The sequence below is a fragment of the Anolis carolinensis genome, chromosome 4 (assembly GCF_035594765.1).
Source record: "Anolis carolinensis isolate JA03-04 chromosome 4, rAnoCar3.1.pri, whole genome shotgun sequence".
Classification (NCBI taxonomy): Eukaryota; Metazoa; Chordata; class Lepidosauria; order Squamata; family Dactyloidae; genus Anolis; species Anolis carolinensis.
In genome coordinates, this window is record NC_085844.1 from 227874377 (window position 1) to 227892086 (window position 17710).

The 17710-nt window shown below is 40.6% G+C and overlaps 1 long non-coding RNA gene across 1 annotated transcript; it reads right to left on the minus strand.

Moving 5' to 3' along the window:
• Positions 1–7326: 7326 nt before the first annotated feature.
• LOC134298496 (uncharacterized) lies at positions 7327–17627 on the minus strand. The gene is made up of 3 exons (XR_010005604.1): positions 17296–17627; positions 13129–13252; positions 7327–7441 (listed from the first exon to the last, which is right to left on the minus strand). It is a non-coding gene; the product is annotated as an uncharacterized LOC134298496 (long non-coding RNA).
• Between the last annotated feature and the right edge of the window lie 83 nt (positions 17628–17710).

Sequence of the window (17710 nt, forward strand, 5' to 3'; positions counted from 1 at the left end):
TAGTATGAAGAGAGAGAAAGTAAGACCCTTTAAACCAGTAATGAAAGAGGGATGGAGAATCTTAACAGGGATTATTGTAGGCTATGCACGCAGAAAAGAACTTACCAATAACTGTAAGATAGCTAAAAGAGTGATGGATGTTGGACCCCATATTAATGGGGCTTTGAGTTACAGGACCTCATCACACATAAGGGAGAAAGCAGGAAGAGGCATATTTTCCCCATTGTGTTCCATCTTGGAAAAGACAGAAAATTTGCTCATCCCATCACACAGGATGCGCCTCTGCCCTTTTTAAGTTAAGCAATGCACTTTATTGTTCATCACACAGGTGGCTGTTGTCTCCTCCCATTCTGTCATCCACAGAGTGACCATGTTATAGCTTTTAAAAATTCATTTTAAAAAATCATGCAATTATGGAAGAGTGTTCTCCCATGAGACCAAAACAATATATCAATGAAACCTAGCAATGCATGCAAAACAGGAAATTATCAATAAGGCAGAATTACAGAAGTTTGAAATTGAGCAGTTGCAGCAACAACAAAATTATAAAAAAGTGGGGTAGAAATATTTATCATACTCATCAAAGTCAATTTATTATTATTATTTATTTATTTACCATATTTATATCCCGCCTTTCTCTACCCTGAAGGGGACTGAAGGCGGCTTACAAATGGCATTTTTATGCCTTGGGTATAAAAACACAGACATTTCCATGTGTGAAGAAGAATGGCAGCAGAAGGAGCATCAAGCACTGTGAAAAGGTTGCCTACGATGCACCCCACACAGAAGGGTTTGTGCGTCGCTTGATGGCATCAGTGGGATTTCATGTTTAAAGCATTTAGAAACAGAACCCACCTTCCATGTGATGAGGTACTTATGAACTTGAAAAGAGCTATCAAAGGTGTTCAGATAGATCAAATAACTGCAGTCAGGTTGTTAACTGTCTGTACATGACTCCCTTGTTGTCACAGTTCTGTTTCTGGGCACAATTCAAAATGCTGGTTTTGACTATAAAGCCATATATCATTTGGGTTCAAGTTATTTAAAGGACTGTAGGGCTCCAAGATAATCTTCAGAGGCCCTTCTGTCTCTCCCACCACCTTCTCATGCTAATTTGGTGAGAAGAAGGAAAAGTACTTTTTCTTGGTGGCTGTTTCCAGACCTTGGAACTCCTTCCCTAGAATGACCAAGATGGTCCTGTCTTTCTTGTCTTTTTAGTGCAGTGGTTCTCAATTTGTGGGTCCCCATATGTTTTGGCCTTCAACTCCCAGAAATCCTAACAGCTTGTAAACTGGTTGGGATTTCTGGGAGTTGTAGGCCAAAACACCTGGTGACCCACTGTTCTAGTGATAGATAAAAACATGTATGTTCTGCCAAGCCTTTGCAAATTGATGAGAGTTAGGCTGTTAATGATGTATGAGGCTGGTCTGAATATTTTTAAAGGATTTTTAATGCAGTTTTTAATATATTTTAATATTTTAAAATTTAATATTTTAATTTACAAATTGCTTAATTCTTTTAAATTGTTCATTTATATTTTTATTATGCTTTTAACATCATTGTTTTTAACATGTTGAATCATTGTCGGGAAGAAGACTAGAGTCATTGTTGTCGTCGTCATCATCATAATCTATCCTCAGAATAGGTTTGGACCATCAAATAGGTGATTTAAAGTTCAGAACATATTCATTACCCCACTCCCAGGCACATTCATTCTGGTGAGCCTTACCCAGCTATCTCCACACAGAGCCAATTCAAGCTTTTGTTGCTATCTCATATCCAGCCCTGACTTCAGATCACATAAATGTTCATCCCCTTGGTATTCAAAGCGGTTTCCCCCTTTCAAACACTCAATATAGTCTTATCTTCCCTATGGATATCGAGTGAGAGGCCATCAGTTAAAATTTATAGAAATCCAACAAGGCATAGAAGTGATCCCCCCCCCCCCCCACTCTTCCCATTGTTTTTCAGGGTTGAACTTATCTACAGAAGTCATTTATTACTATCTCTACCCTAGCTGTCTCTTATTGCTGTCCAGAGTCACTGCTTTAATATTGTTTATCACCTTCACAGCTATGTTGGATGGCAAGTTTTATTATCTTAATTAGATGATACAATCTAGAAAGCAGCTTCCAGTAAAACAGGAAGTACGCTTCATATTTGAGTGATATATTATGTTCCTTAGCTTGTCCAACTCTCCAGTAAAGCTAGGGAATACATATGTTATTGTAGAAACCTGTTTATGTAACTTTACATACAACTAAATAATAATATCTCTGAGGATGTTTGTATGTCTGTGATGCATATCTATCTGTGTGCATAGTACAATTTATATTTCTGCATATAAAAACGTTTTGTTTATTATAAGAACCTCAATAATTTTATCTCACTAATATTTCATCATTTTGTTAATTAAAATTTAAATAGCAATGCATGCCATATTTCTGCAAAACAAGAGAGGGAAATGTTTAGTTGGCTTGCTTTTGGAACAAGCAAAACCCCTCATTATCCCTCAAGTGTCCTGACTTTGCAGGGCAAATCTTTTCCCCAGTCTGCTTTCGCCCCTTCCAGGTATTACTGAGCCTTTAGTCTCACCTGGGTTTTGCAATGCCTTTTGTAGTGTACTATACATAATGCCACCTGACTATGAATGCAATGCACATGTTTGGTGACAGGAGTGGCTGGGATATGTTGAAATACACAGACATGGTAGTGTGTGTGAACAAAGACAAACACATATACATGAAGTAATGGGTCCAAAACATCAAGAATACATTAGTCTGAGAGATGCAGCTTTCTGTTCTATTGTCCCATAAGCAACTCCCATTTAACTCTATGGTGCTATAGATTTGGTACCATCATGGAAATTTGAAGACGGGGACCCCTGATAGTCAACTATAGTAAAAAAAAACAACCCAAAAAACCAAATAACAACAAAAAGATTTGTGATTGTGGCTACAAGACTCTCAGTTATTAGTTTCGTTTAAAGTTATTGGCAGGGTGATCCTAAGCATATCTACTCAGAAATCATCACATCACCATTGAGCTACTTGATTATGGGTCAATAGGAAGGAGAACGACACAATCTAGAATATTCAGGATGTTTTGGAGTAAAGTTCCCGTCACCCCATTGCTTACCATGTTGTCAGGGAGTGGTGGATCCCAGCTTGCGAAAGACTGGAATATTGGATGGCAGACTTGGGCTTGGTCTACACCAGTAGTTCTCAACCTGTGGGTTCCCAGGTGTTTTGGCCTACAACTCCCAGAAATCCCAGCCAGTTTACCAGCTGTTAGGATTTCTGGGAGTTGAAGACTAAAGCATTTGGGGACTCATACGTTGAGAACCACTGGTCTACACACACCCACATATTCTATGGTAAATTGCTCTGGAGCCATCATAATGAAGCCCAGGATCATTCCCAAGCCCAGAAACCAGGTGGGTCGAGAACACATTGTGGTAATTTCTGCCAGTGTTATGTTACCAGCCGCAAACAGCTTCCTCGCAGAGGCTTATTGGTGATGTCACTTCTCTTGATCACATGGCCCTTTTGTGACCTCAACAGAAACAAACTTGCCACCAAGCCTCTGCAAATGTAGCTTGGTGTGACTACCAACACACCAGTGATTCTTTCGGACACATGAACAAAACATCTGGCTGGATCCAGCCCAATCCAGCTGTTCACACATCAAAAAAACAAGGACCATTCCAGAACTTCCTGGAAGCTCTGGAGTAAATCCCATTTTCTCTTTCACTGGATTAATAGCTAGATATAGCAGTTCTGCTATGAATCCAGCCACATCATGTGGACTTGTTGCACTAGTTGAAAGGAACCCACTTTATTTGGTCCATGTAGACATGGCCTTAGACAGCCATTTTAGTATGGGAACATGAATTCACTGATCATCTTCAGAGGAAAAAAAATTCTAGTCGTTTTGTAATGCCAATTTAAAATCAAGTGCATTTTGCCCAGATTCCAAAGCCTTTGAAGTGGCATTATTCTGAAACTGTGGCTCTGGCTCTTGTGTCTCTTCCTCATACTCTGATAGAAATGATTGCCCAAAGGAGTTGCATTACAACTAGTCCATGCAATGTGCAGCTGAATTTTCTCCATACCTGACTTCTGTCACCAAAATGTTCTAGCATGAAATAATGTTTTTCATTCCCACTTGATTACAAATTCAGTGCTGGGTGCTTTTATCACGGTCCAAGAGAAAGCAGATGTGTTTATACAGTCTCCATGGAGACACAAAGCAAAGAGCCTGTTTCACTCTCAGATTCCCCACTCTTCTGAAAAATGGGTGGGCAGATGATGGAAGAGCTGCTGAATGTTTTTCCGCCAAAGAAGTCAGATACCATTCTTTAGAAATGCCCTATCCCATTTTTGGGGGAAGAAGACTATGTGCAGAATGTGAGTGTAGATGTCTGATAGTTCTGACAAGTGTTTACTGATTGAAGCTTTTGATTTTGTGGCGGGGGGGGGGGGGGGATTGGGTGTGTTTTTTCAAAGCTCCTAGTATAAAAGCTCAGTTCATGCATTGAAATATTCTTCATTTGAAGCTGTTGAACATTTTATGCAAGGTAAATCCTCATTTACTATTGGGTGTTTGTTTGACTACTCTCATGATTCCCAGTATTGATATCATACCCACGCTTGCAAGCATTATCACAGTCATCATTAAAACAATCAATTTTTGTTTAAGGGATATTTGTTCTGGATAATTTATATATGCTACATTTACTGTCTCAAAAGACATATCTAAAGCAGCTTACATCCTTAACCAAACATAAAACAAACCCCTTGATGCAGTCTTTGTTTGAAAAACTGTTCTCTATATACACTCAGCAACTAATGTGTCAGCATTTGAATGTGGTTTTGGAGAGTATGGTGGTTTCCCAACTCCAGAGATTTCTGTATACAGTGGATTAATTAGATCAATTTCAATATGTTTCATACCTGGCTATCAAGCAGCAACCGCTTTGATCATCTTGGTGGATGACCTATGCGGAGAGCTAGACAGGGGGAGTGTGTCACTGTTGGTTCTCCTGGACCTCTCGGTGGCTTTTGGTACCATTGATCATGGTATCCTCCTTGGTTGTCTTGCTAGGATGGGACTGGGAGGCACTGCCTTAAAGTGACCCCGGTCCTTCCTGGAGGGCCATAGCCAGAATGTGGTGCTGGGAGCAGGGCCATAGCCAGAAAAAAAATTCGGGAGGGGTTTTGAAAATTTCGGGGGGGGGGGGAGTAAACCTTAACACACACACACACACACACACCCAGCTACAGGCCTGGCTGGGAGACTCCTGTTTGAACCCCTAGCCATTGTCCTCTGGGGTCCATCAGAATTCTTTTTTTGTTTCTGATTCTGTTTAACATATACATGAAATTGCTGGGAGAGGTCACCTGGAGTTTTGACGTGCGGTGCCACCTATAAGCAGTTGACACCCAACTCTACTACTCCTTACCACCTAAAGCCAAGGAAGCTGTTCTGACACTAAACCAGTGCCCGTCATCAGTAATGAAGTGGATGAGAGCAAACAAATTGAAACTTAATCCAAACAAGACAGAGGTGCACCTGGTCAGTCAGAAGGCAGACCAGGGAATAGGGATCCAGCCTGTGCTGGATGGGGTTACACTCCCCCGAAGACACAGGTCCGCAGTTTGGGGGTTCTCCTGGACTCAGCACTGAACCTGGAGGCCGATGTATCTGTGGTGGCCAGGAGGGCCTTTGCACAATCAAAACTTGTGAGCCAACTGTGCCCATTTCTTGAGAAGCCAGATCTGGTCATGGTGGTACATGCCTTAGTTACATCTCGTCTGGATTACTGTTATGCATTTTGCCTGGGGCTGCCTCTAAAGAGTGCTTGGAAACTTCAGCTGGTCCAAAGCTGAAGTTCTCCACTCCCTGGATCTGGCTACAGGGAGTGGACACCCCCCCCCCCCCCCCGGCTCGGTTGCAGCAGCTCCACTGGCTACCAGATTTTTTTTCCAGTAACAATTCAAAGTGCTGGTTATGACCTTTAAAGCCCTAGATGGTTCAGGTCCAGACTATTTGCTGACCCCATCCCTTTGTACAAGCCTTTTCGGGCCCTGAGGTCTTCAGGAGAACCTTCACTCAGTCCCACCTCAATTTCATACTTGGTTGGTGGGAACAAGAGAGCAGACCTTCTTGGAAGCTATTTATTTATTTCCATCATTTCTATCCCACCCTTCTCACCTGAGGGGACTCAGGGCGGCTTATAGATCTGGCAGAATTTGATGCCTATACACCACAGTACAATAAAATAAAGCAATAAAACAGTTAAAAGCAGTTAAACAAAATAACAATATACAATATACAAAATTTAAAACAATATAAAGTACTTGAACCATTTATCCTCAAAACTTTGTAAATAAACCTTAATCCAGACCGAGTCGAAGCCAGCAGAACTTATTCTTTAAATGCTTGCACGCACAGCCAGATCTTCAATTTCTTTCTGAAACCCAAAAGGGATGGGGCCTGCCGGATGTCACTAGGGAGGGAGTTCCACAGCCGAGGAGCCACCACTGAGAAGGCCCTGTCTCTCGTCCCCACCAGTGGCGCTTGTGAGGCAGGTGGGATCGAGAGTAGGGCCTCCCCAGATGATCTTAGAGTTCTCGTAGGCTCATAGGAGGAGATACAGGTAAGTTGGACCAGAACCATTTAGGGCTTTGTAGGCCAAGGCCAGCACTTTGAATTGGGCACGGTAGCATATTGGCAGCCAGTGGAGCTGACACAACAGGAGTGGTATGCTCCCTGTACCAGCTACCCCTTGACTCTGGAATTCCCTGCCCAGGGAAGCCAACATGACCCCCTCCCTGCTCTCCTTCTGGTGGCAGGCTAAAATCTTTCTATTCAGACAAGCTTTTAAAGAAGAAGTTTTTAAAGATCAAGTCAGGGGTTTTATTAATTTTTCAAAATATCAATGTTATTTAATTATGTTTTAGTGTTTGTATATTTGTAGATTTTAAACTGTATTGAAATGTTTTTAATGGAAGCCACTTTGAGTCTCCTTGTGGAGAGAAAAAGTGGGATATAAATAAGCGTAACAATAAAAATAATGTCCTAACCTTTTTGCTCTTTCCCTGCTCAGTCCCTGCCACATTTTTTTGATCTCGGCGAGTCCATTCAACCTCAGCAAGAAATAAGAGCTACAAAAAATAATTCAGCTACAACCCAGCTTAGCTGGTTAATGTCTGTCTGAAGAAAAGGCTGTCTGGTCAGCAGAAGGACCACAGAGATGTGGCCAGTCTAGCCCACTGCATCAGGAAGTTTGTGAGCAGCTAGAGCTTGGATGCTGCATTTGATGGTCCCTATGCAGACTTGTCCACAGCAGCATGGTATACGGTAGGCTCCTGCAGAGGTGAGAGGATCCCTCTTGTCCTTTGCTGAATGTAGCATTTGCTGGATTTTCTTAGTGGGTCTGCCCAACACGAATCAAGGAACACAGACACACAAATAAATAAATAAATAAATAAATAAATCTTGTGGGGGGAAAGGTGGCAGTCGGAACAGGACTATTATTTATTTATTTATTCATATCCCGCTTTTCTCCCATGGGTGTACTTTGGTTAAAAACCACAGAAATTTCATAACAAATAATGCAGGCAGATGCCGCCCCTCTTATTGACCTTATGACGACTAGAGACAAAAAAACAATAGAAGACATCAAATAAATTTTCAGTTCCCATTGTCATTTAGATGTCCCTATTCTGTGAAGATAATTGCGCCTTTCTTAGACAGAGAACATTGAATTTCACAAGGAGTCACTATCCCATTATGTCTGGAAAAACAGTGAGGTACTGTATCCTGTCAAATTTTAGTATCAAATTGTAGCCTAATGAAAGGGTTTTACCACTGAAGAAAACCTCAAAAAGTTAAGTCCCAGCCTTTTACTTCCTTCTTGTATAGGATTAGTGTTATGTTATCAGTCTTTATGTTCATGTTTCTCTGTCTTATATTTCAAAAGTTGTAAATGACTTCATTGGTCCCCATCTCTCTTGGTGAGGAGAAGATTGCATCAGCTATATTGATTCTTCCATTTCTGTGATCTATACACAATAAAATTTCTGTGTCTGTCTAGGAGCATATACATGGGCAATTAATGATGACTTTTCCAGATCTCTCCCTGATAACTATTTTTAAACTGCCATCTCATGCTCTCTGTAAATACATACAGCAGCTGGTTCTCAAAGGAGTGATTCCCTCCCTAGTTCTGTGCTTGTTAAAGAGTCAACTATTCTGGGAGAGAAAGAGGTGAGGAAAGAACCTCTAATCTTATCATGACTTCATAACAGGATCATCAACTCTCTTTTCAGCTTCATTCACCTCTTAAAAAGGTTAAATACTGAAATGAGTTCAGGGTTCATTATATCAGCATAACTGCTTGAAAGATTGTGTGCAATTTCACTTTTTTGATATAATGTGAAAACTCTGTTATATCTCATAATATTTCATAATAATGATGGGGAGGTCCCTGGTGATCCTGAAACTCCTGACTTTTAAGAGAAAATGTAAGGGAGTTTGGCAAACCCTGCATGGGTTGCGGGAATCTGTGTGTAGTTTCCCCACTATGTTGAACCATGGAAGATGATGAAGAATCACCCAGACCTAGGCTGACTGTATCTGTCTAGTTTGGGTGCCTACTGGATCCTCTTAGGCAGGATGGAATATAATCAAGAACTTGCTTTTCCTGTTGAGCTTTGCTTAAGCGACATGAGCTTCCTGAGCTCTGTAATATTCCTCAACTCTTGATTGTCCTTCACTCCCAACATCCAGGTTTTCTCTCTACTGCTGGTTTATCCTCTGTCTCTAGGTTTTTCCAAATTTGTTTTTTAAATTCCATCATGGAATAGTGTATTTTTCCCCATTTCTTCTTTAACTGTAATAGTATTTCCACATCTTTCCCTGGTATCTGCTTCATATCCAGAAAATATGCAGTATACTTCCTTCTTACTTGGCACCTGGGATTTTCTCCCTCTTTCCCCTTTGCTCACTCCCTGCCATTCCTTGTAGCATTGATCACCTCCCTGTTAAAACATGGATCCTTTCCCTATTATGCCTAAACATTAGGAAGATTTCCTATCCCCTGTGACAAGGTTTGACAATGGATTAGTGGTGGTCTTTCTGTCTTTGGAGATCTATATATAGAGATTGGATGTGTATCTTTCAGGAGTGCTTTAGTTGTCTGAATTATTATGCTTGAAAAGAGTTGGACAAAATGGCATTTGTGGTTCCTGCATTGTGGAATGGGCTCTGTCATATATTGTTTCCTTGCTGTTTTAAAAGTGTCTAGAAATGGCACGGAGGGGGGACGGCAAGAGATTGTAATGTTATTTGTGCACTGTCTTCCTTATGTGTTTAGGGTATCTTCGTGTGTTTGTTTCAGATTTAGGTATACCTATAGTACCTATAGGCGACAATTTAATCATTGCTAATTTGTCCCGTGCATTCCAATAGGTCCAATAGGTATGGCAGGGGTTGTTACTACATTTAAATTATCTGAACCACTTTGGTTTTGCAATCTATTCATGGAAAACGGGCTACATTAGCAATTTGACTATAATTGTATGTGAGACACAGATGTTTCTGGGAGGTTCAGAAGTAGCATAACTCTAACAAAAATTAGAGTTACTTGCAGCTTCTCTTTCTTGTGTGTAACATACAAATGAGTTCTAAATGGGTAATGTCACTGGAAGAGCAGAAGATGATTTATTACTGTCATAGAAGAACATAATAGAAAAAACAGCCTATATTTACTTGTTTTCTAGAGGTCTCTTCATGCAATAGGCAGTAGCTGATCCTGCGCTTATGGAAAGACTTATGTGCAGCTATTTCCAATACTTTCCCACTTGACTGGCCAACCTCCAGAAAGTCCTGGATATAGACTGAGGGATTGCTATAAACAAACAATAGCAGATGGTGTGAATATGAGGGTCCACAGAAGTAAAGATGGCAATGAAATTTGCTGATGAGAACTGCTGACACGATCAGAGACAAATGATTGACTCTTGGCGGAAAACAACATGTTTACATTACCAGAGAAAATTATTATTTTAAGTTAAATAAGTGTTTACAATGACCCCTAACTTAAGAAGGAAAATCAACATCAGTTACGAAGATAAGCTAACATGTGTTAAGAACTGATGGAATCAGCAATAAAAACACCTGACATTCATTTACAACTTTTTGAGACAACATCATCAGAAAAAATGCAATGTAAGAGACACTTTACTATCCCAAAATTGTGGCAGTCAGGAAGGATCTGCTCCAGCCACCATCTTCTCCAAGGGACGAAGAAAGATGATGTACTGCAGAATAGTGGATTTGCTAGGAATGCAATCTGGCCTACTTTGGGATCTCTCTTCCAGGAGAAGGAAGAAGGGATGGTAATGTATGCATGGTGAGGAGTGAATTTTTATATGTGGTGAATGCTGAGTAAAATGCAATATTCCCTTTGTTTATGTATCCAATATAGCTATAGAGTCTGTGTGTATACTAGTCTTGTGCATTTGCATGAAATCACTTGTCATTTCTATTTATACCATTTGTATAGCCCCGTTTCCATTTCTGTGTGCAGTTTATGGAAACGGGTGCCTATGCAAATGGGCTTTTTCATCCAAGGACCAAAAATACAAAGATTTTTTTTGGGGCTTGGCCAGCAAAGCACCAGGGCCTGACTGTTAGAGTGTGCAGACAAGCAGGCTTGGTGCTTGGCTGTAAGCCCTGCAAGCCAGGCCTACGGGACATCAAGTGCTCGATGCTTGTGGGCCCGGCAGGCAGGGCCTGTGAGCATTGAGCATTTGGCGATTGAAAGTAGGCCCTGCAAGCCGGGCCTACAAGCATCGAGCACTTGATGTCCCGTAGGCCTGGCTTGCAGGGCTTACAGCCAAGCACCAAGCCTGCTTGTCTGCACACTCTAACAGTCAGGCCCTGGTGCTTTGCTGGCCAAGCCCCAAAAAAAATCTTTGTATTTTTGGTCCTTGGATGAAAAAGCCCATTTGCACTCAACGCTCGTAGGCCCTGCCTGCAGGGTCTACAGTCGAGCTCTCAACACTCGTAGGCCTGGCTGGCAGGGCCTACGAGCATCAAGCACCCCGCGCTTGGCTGTAGGCCCTGCAAGCCAGGGCCTACAGCCAAGCACCAAAAATCAGCCAACCAAACGGCTAAAGTTCCCCTCTGCCTTTCGTTTCATTGTTTCTTTTGTTCCTGTGGGGTTGTGCCATTCTGTGCAATTCAAACTGATGGAACGGTACAAAACCACAAAAGAAACCAATCAAACAGGATTCGGGCCCTACTTTAGTGTCTACTTTATTTCTCTATAAAGTGCCTAATACTTTGTCTCAACATGAATGAAATAAAAGAACCTTTTAAATGCTTTTTCATGTTTAAAAGGTATTCATGACATCTTCACTGGGTTACAAACTCTGGTTGATACCCTCAAACATTTCCACATGAGATGGAAAAATGTGAAAAATGTTCCCAGCTTGTTTTGTAGTATAGTTTTCTTTGTTCATCATTCATGATTTAATCCAAATGCAATTCCTCTGCTTCTCCCTGGCATTATCAAGTTTCTACCTGGAATTTTCATTCAGGAATGATCACATCAGTATATTTGTCATTTTGCTATCATTGTTTTCCTTTGGAAGTTAGAGACTACTATATATGGCGAGAATAAATCTCGTGCTTGGCAGATTTTGGTTATATAATAGCTCATTTTACCATTCTTTATGCCTGCTCCAGGAAAAGAAAGTGGATTTAGCTTGAAGTCCTTGTCATCTCTGTTCTGGTGCTGTTCCTAATCACAGTGGAAATGAAGGGCCCTTACACAAAGGAAAGGCTGTGATTTGGAATAGCTTTCTATCATCTCAGACACATTTTCCATCAGGTTTTCAATAGGTCTCCCACTGGTTTTTTCATAGAAATTTAAAATCATTGCACAAAGGGAGGTTGGCATGTGATTTTTGCTTCAAGCTTCCTGTAAAACTTTGCACAGTGTTTGTGTTTTTATGTGTGCATATGTATGTGTGTGAAAAAGTTATCAAAAGCAGTTCCTCTAATCTTATACCTTGAAGTAAAATGGTCTTAGAAGCATGCTATGTTCTCTGGTATTCTGGACTATGTGATCAGTGTGCATAGATATTTTTAAAAATTGATAACTATTATGTTATTCATTTGTTGCATTTTTGTTTTTATAGCATTTGAAAAACTACCCTTCACTCTCACCAATAGTTAAAATGCTACAACATATTTTGTCAGAAACTGGAATTTTAGGAAGTCAGCTTATATGGTGAGAGATCAGAATTGCAACTTGCTCAGGTCCTGGGCAAGCTCAAACTACTCAGATTAGCCACTGGGTTTGTCTTGCTAGGGCAGACTATAAAAAGCTTCCAGTTTGAATTGTGGTCCTTCCAAAGCAACAAGTCCTATATGGCACAGGCCGTTTCTACACTGCCATATAAAATCCAGATTATCTGCTTTGAACTGGATTGTATGGCAGTGTAGACTCATATAAACCAGTTCAAAGCAAATAATGTAGATTATTTGCTTTGATAATCTGAATTATATGGTAGTTTAAAAGGGCTTCAAATTCCTGTTGTTTGAAAAATGGTATTCTCCCTTATCAGCTTGTCCATGTTTTGTGATCTTCTGTGGAAACCCTGCCCTCTGTTCCACCACAATCACAGGTGCATCTGGTTGCAACACAGAAAGTCTTATTTGCAATTGCTCCAAGGCTCAGAAACGTTTTTCCTTGAGAGGTTAGTCCGGCACTTTCCTTCCTGTTTTCTGCACAGACAAGTGAAGACTTCTTGTTTCACTAGTTTTTAGCTGTATTGTCTGCTTGTTTTCATTTTAATGGCACTGTTTTTAACTCAAAACATAATTTCTTTGAAAACTTAATACATTTTTAACCTTTGCATGAGGCAATTTTTAGTTATGTTTGTTTTAACTGTTGTGAGCCTTCTTGAGTTCCAGGTTCAAAATTATTCAGAGGCAAAATTTTTCATAAGACAGAGGAGATGGTTGTAGTTATATGTTTGTGTATCACAATCCCACTGTGGTGACTTCTATGGTGAACACATTTCTAAACCACCCCCAGGGCATTCTCACCTCCAATCTGCATACTTTTTCAATGTAATTGTTGCTGGCTGCTTTTACACTCTGTCCAATTCCTCTTATAAGCGTAGAAGTCTGTTCTTAGTATAATGGTTTTGCATAATTGCTGCCTTGTGTCCTGAACAAGGAGAAAAACAGTATATAAATTAATTAAACAATGCTAAGATTTTGAAATGTAAAACATCACTATGATGATGGAGCACTAGCATTGCACTTATGTTCAATGATGCCACACCACAAATGCCTAACATTTCAGTTTGGGAACACTCCAACTAAAGGGTCTCGTAGACACTACAGGTCAGGCTGCTGGGAGTGGTCTGCAATGGTTTTCCCATTGCAGACCATATCAAGAACAGGGAACTGGAGAAACCCCTCATGCTCCAGCTCCAACGGCTAGTCTCAATGCACATCATGTCCAAGAGAACCTGGTCTAAAATGATTTAGCTGCTTGTGATCCCTTTTTAATCATACTTAAACCTATTTATTTATGCAATGCTTTTGACACAAAATAAATGGATGTCCAAGAGAACACTACAAACATTATTTCCCAATGTAACCTCCTAGAAACTTTTCTGTTGGGGTACTGCCAAGTTGAAAGGGGTTGAGGGGAGGTCATGTTCAGCTGTTAACAACCATAAATCTGAATCCTCAGCAGTTACAAGATTCCAAGGTTACTTACAGTCTCATAACTATGGAGCAGAATGTCAGCATAAAATAAATGAATGCCTTTAGCCTGGATAAGATGCAGGAAGTAGGTGTGGTAATGTTAAACAAATAATATTATGTTTTGTGGCTCTTATTTCACTCTATTTTTCAGCCCATAAACACTTTTCATTCTTGCTTCTTTTATTCTAGAATGCTTCTGTGTGTTCCGAATCTAACTACTCAGCACAGTTTTCCTTCACACAATTTCTCTTTCTTTACTTTCCTTCATAACTCTGACCCAACCCTTCTTTTCTTTTCACACAAACCACAATCTTATCTGACTCTCATCCTCTTTTCCCTTATCACCTAATCCTTACAGCATCACATTTTCCTAACACAGCTCCCTCTCAACCATGCACTACCCACATGTAAATGTACTTAATCCATCATCTACATGTGCCACTCAAGATTCATGTAAGTTTCTATGTTTAGCATCTTATATGATCGCACCAGTTTGTAGTAGAAGAAAAACAAACAATTTCTACAACCTCACAGAGAGATTATCTTGCTTCTTTTTGAAATACTCATAAAAGTTCTGGCGTTTGCTACCAGCGTTATTCTTCACAGATTCTTTGTGCACTCAGACATTCTTTGTGGAAGACCTTGAAAAATGATAGCTGTGGCAGTCAGTGCTCTACTGTTGTTACATTATTGAAATCACCAGCAAAAAGTATTTAAAAGAAGGAAAAGGTAGAAATAAAAAAAGCTCCTTGACACAATCGAACCCCTCATTTCGACTCCCCAAATAACTGAGGTATCAAAGTGCTACTTGCAAAACTATACTGTAACAATGTCCTAAGCTGACCACCTGAGAGGACGAATGAACTGAAGGTGGCTGTTCAGTACACACACACACACACCCCAGCTACTGTTATCCAGCCAGTTCACATCAATTCACCTAATCTGGTTGTGAAATCTTGTTCAATTTGCCAAAACAAGAGAGAGAGAAAAGGTTTCACTATGTTGGGTTGTTGTGCATTTTCCAGGCTGTATGGCCATGTTCTAGAAGCATTTGCTCTTGAGAAACCTCACAACCTCTAAAGATACCTGCTATAGATGTGGGCAAAACATCAGGAGAGAATGCTTCTGGAACATGGCCATACAGCCTGGAAAATGCAAAACAACCCAGTGATTCTGGCCATGAAAGCCTTCGATTTCACTATGTTTCTCTCCCATTAAAAATTGTAAGAAGAAATGGTCAACAAGAGCAATCACACTGTGAGTTTCCTCCCACATCAGTCATTTCCAGATCTAATGTTTTCATCAAATGGAATGTTGAAACAGGAGAGCCTTCAATAAGGGCTCTGTGTACAATTGGGAATCCTGACATTTTAGTCTTTCTGATAGAATGGGAGATGGAGGCAATGGGAGGGATAGCTAATACCCCAGAAGACCGGAGCAGAATTCAAAATGATCTTAACAGATTAGAAAGATGAGCCAAAACTAACAAAATGAAGTTCAGCAGGGACAAATTCAAGATACTCCACAGAAAAAATGAAATGCAAAGATACAGAACAGGGGATGCTTGGCTCAATAGCAGTACATGTGAAAAAGATCTTGGAGCCCTCATGGACAATAAGTTAAATATGAGCCAAAAATGTCACACGGCAACTAAAAAAGCCAATGGCCTGCATAAATAGGAGTCTAGTGTCTAGATCCAGGGAAGTCATGCTATCCTTGGTCTGCCTTGGTCAGGCCACACCTGGAACACTGTGTCAAATTCTAGGCATCGCAGTTGAAGGGAGATGTTGACAAGCTGGAAGGTGTCCAGAGGAGAGTGACTAAAATGATCATGGGTCTGGAGAACAAGCCCTATGAGGAGTGGCTTAAAGAACTGGGCATGTTTAGCCTGCAGAAGAGAAGGCTGAGAAGGAGACATGATAGCCATGTATAAATATGTGAGGGGAAGTCATACGGAGGAGGGAGCAGGGTTGTTTTCTGCTGCTCTGAAAACTAGCCACTTCATCACATAACTTAAATTCCACTGAGTTGTACACTTAAAATCTGGTATTCTGTGGGTCCACTACATTCACTTTGGTTAAAGTGCAGTTTCTGAGTCTTTTAAATGTGGAGGGCAGCATTTTTTCCCCCAAAGTATCAGGAAGTGGTGAGGAAATTGATTTTTTCTTAAAACACCTGATGTTTTGCCAAATTTTGAATGAAGTAGCCCTCGTTGCTCTCAGGTTAGAATCACCCAATTTGTAGGAGGAGTCAAAATAAACTTTTTGGGACAATTTCCAGCATTTCCTTTTGCTCCCTAAGCAGGAAGGTTTAGTTGTAAGCTACCTCATAATGTTTCTACTTAACAAAAAAATTAAAATAGCCTTTTAAGATTATTTTTTTCTCTCCTTCCATGATTTGTTTGTGTCTTCTGTTGGGAGGGCCAGTGCTTCTGCCCTTCCAAATGGGATTCTCTCCCATGCACCCCTTTTCTCCCTCTCTGCTTTTGGGAATTGTGGGAGTTGAGGTACCAAAAAGCACCAAGAGGGATGGTGGGCGGGGCCAAATGTCTTCATTGAAAAATATGCAAGACAACTGAGTGCACCAAACAGTGTGATCCCAAGGTAGTGAAAAACTCCTTTTTATTACGGAATGGAGTTAGACTGAACTCTCTTCTTCTGAATACTTCACTGTGTAATCTGATGAAGTCCTTACTAGGACCCGGAGCAATGGCTTCCAACTACAAGAAAGGAGATTCCATGTGAACATTAAGAAGAACTTCCTCACTGTGAGAGCGGTTCAGCGGTGGAACTCTCTGCCCCAGACTGTGGTGGAGGCTTCTTCTTTGGAGGCTTTTAAACAGAGGCTGGATGGCCATCTATCAGGGGTGCTTTGAATGCAATTTTCCTGCTTCTTGGCAGGCACTTGGACTGGATGTACCACGAGGTCTCTTCCACCTCTATGATTCTATGATACTGTCTACCTGTACTGATAAACCATGCATCATATCTGAGAAAGCACAGCTCCATGCTTATCCCTGGCCTCTCCATTGGAAACAAATAAGGCTTCTAACTATGATGAAAAGTTTGAATCCGAAGAAGAAGGTAAAAATGATATCAAGAACCACAATTGGTGTTGGTGTTGGTGGGGGATTGTGCAGAAAACATTTTTGCACAAAAACTAATACCCCTTCTTTCCGTCTGTTTGACCTTGACAAGGTCCATTGATTTCTTAAGACACCCTTTCTCATTATGGATGGAGAAACTCTGCATTGTTAAACATGAAGAAATACGTGGAGCTTCTAGCTACCTACCTCTCCCCATGCATCACATCTTCAATGCAAGCTGAATTTCTCCCTGTTACTTCAAATAATTTCCCTGCTCACCATTGATTTCAAGTGAATGTGTTGGGTTTTTTCTGTCTTGCATAGAATTCAAATTACATAGAACCATTAACTAAACCTCTGACTGTAGAATGAGAAAACAGAAAATCCCAATACAGTGATATTTTCATTACCTTTGGACTGAAGCACCCCAAATGAGGAAACTACTTGGTGTGCAGCTCACACGTTCTTGTCCTTCTTTGGGCTGCGAAAATCAATATAAATGCCAAACAATCAAAATGCTATTGGCATTGAAAGAGCTTTTCTAAATTATTCAACTTCTATTCCATATGGATAACTCAATTTATTTACAATAGAACGTGTGGTGCTCAAGGGGGTGGGGGTGGGATGAAGAAAAGCAGGACTTCATAATGCAGGGTTAAGTTATGTCTCTTGCCAGCAATGCTTTCTAGATATTAAACTTTTAGCTGAAGTCGTTGCCTCTCTCCCTTTCTCTGTGCGCACACATTTAATACTGTGGTACATATAAGATCACTGCTATGGCAGATCTTGGGAAGATTGAGTGCCAAGGCAATCAAATTACTCAAA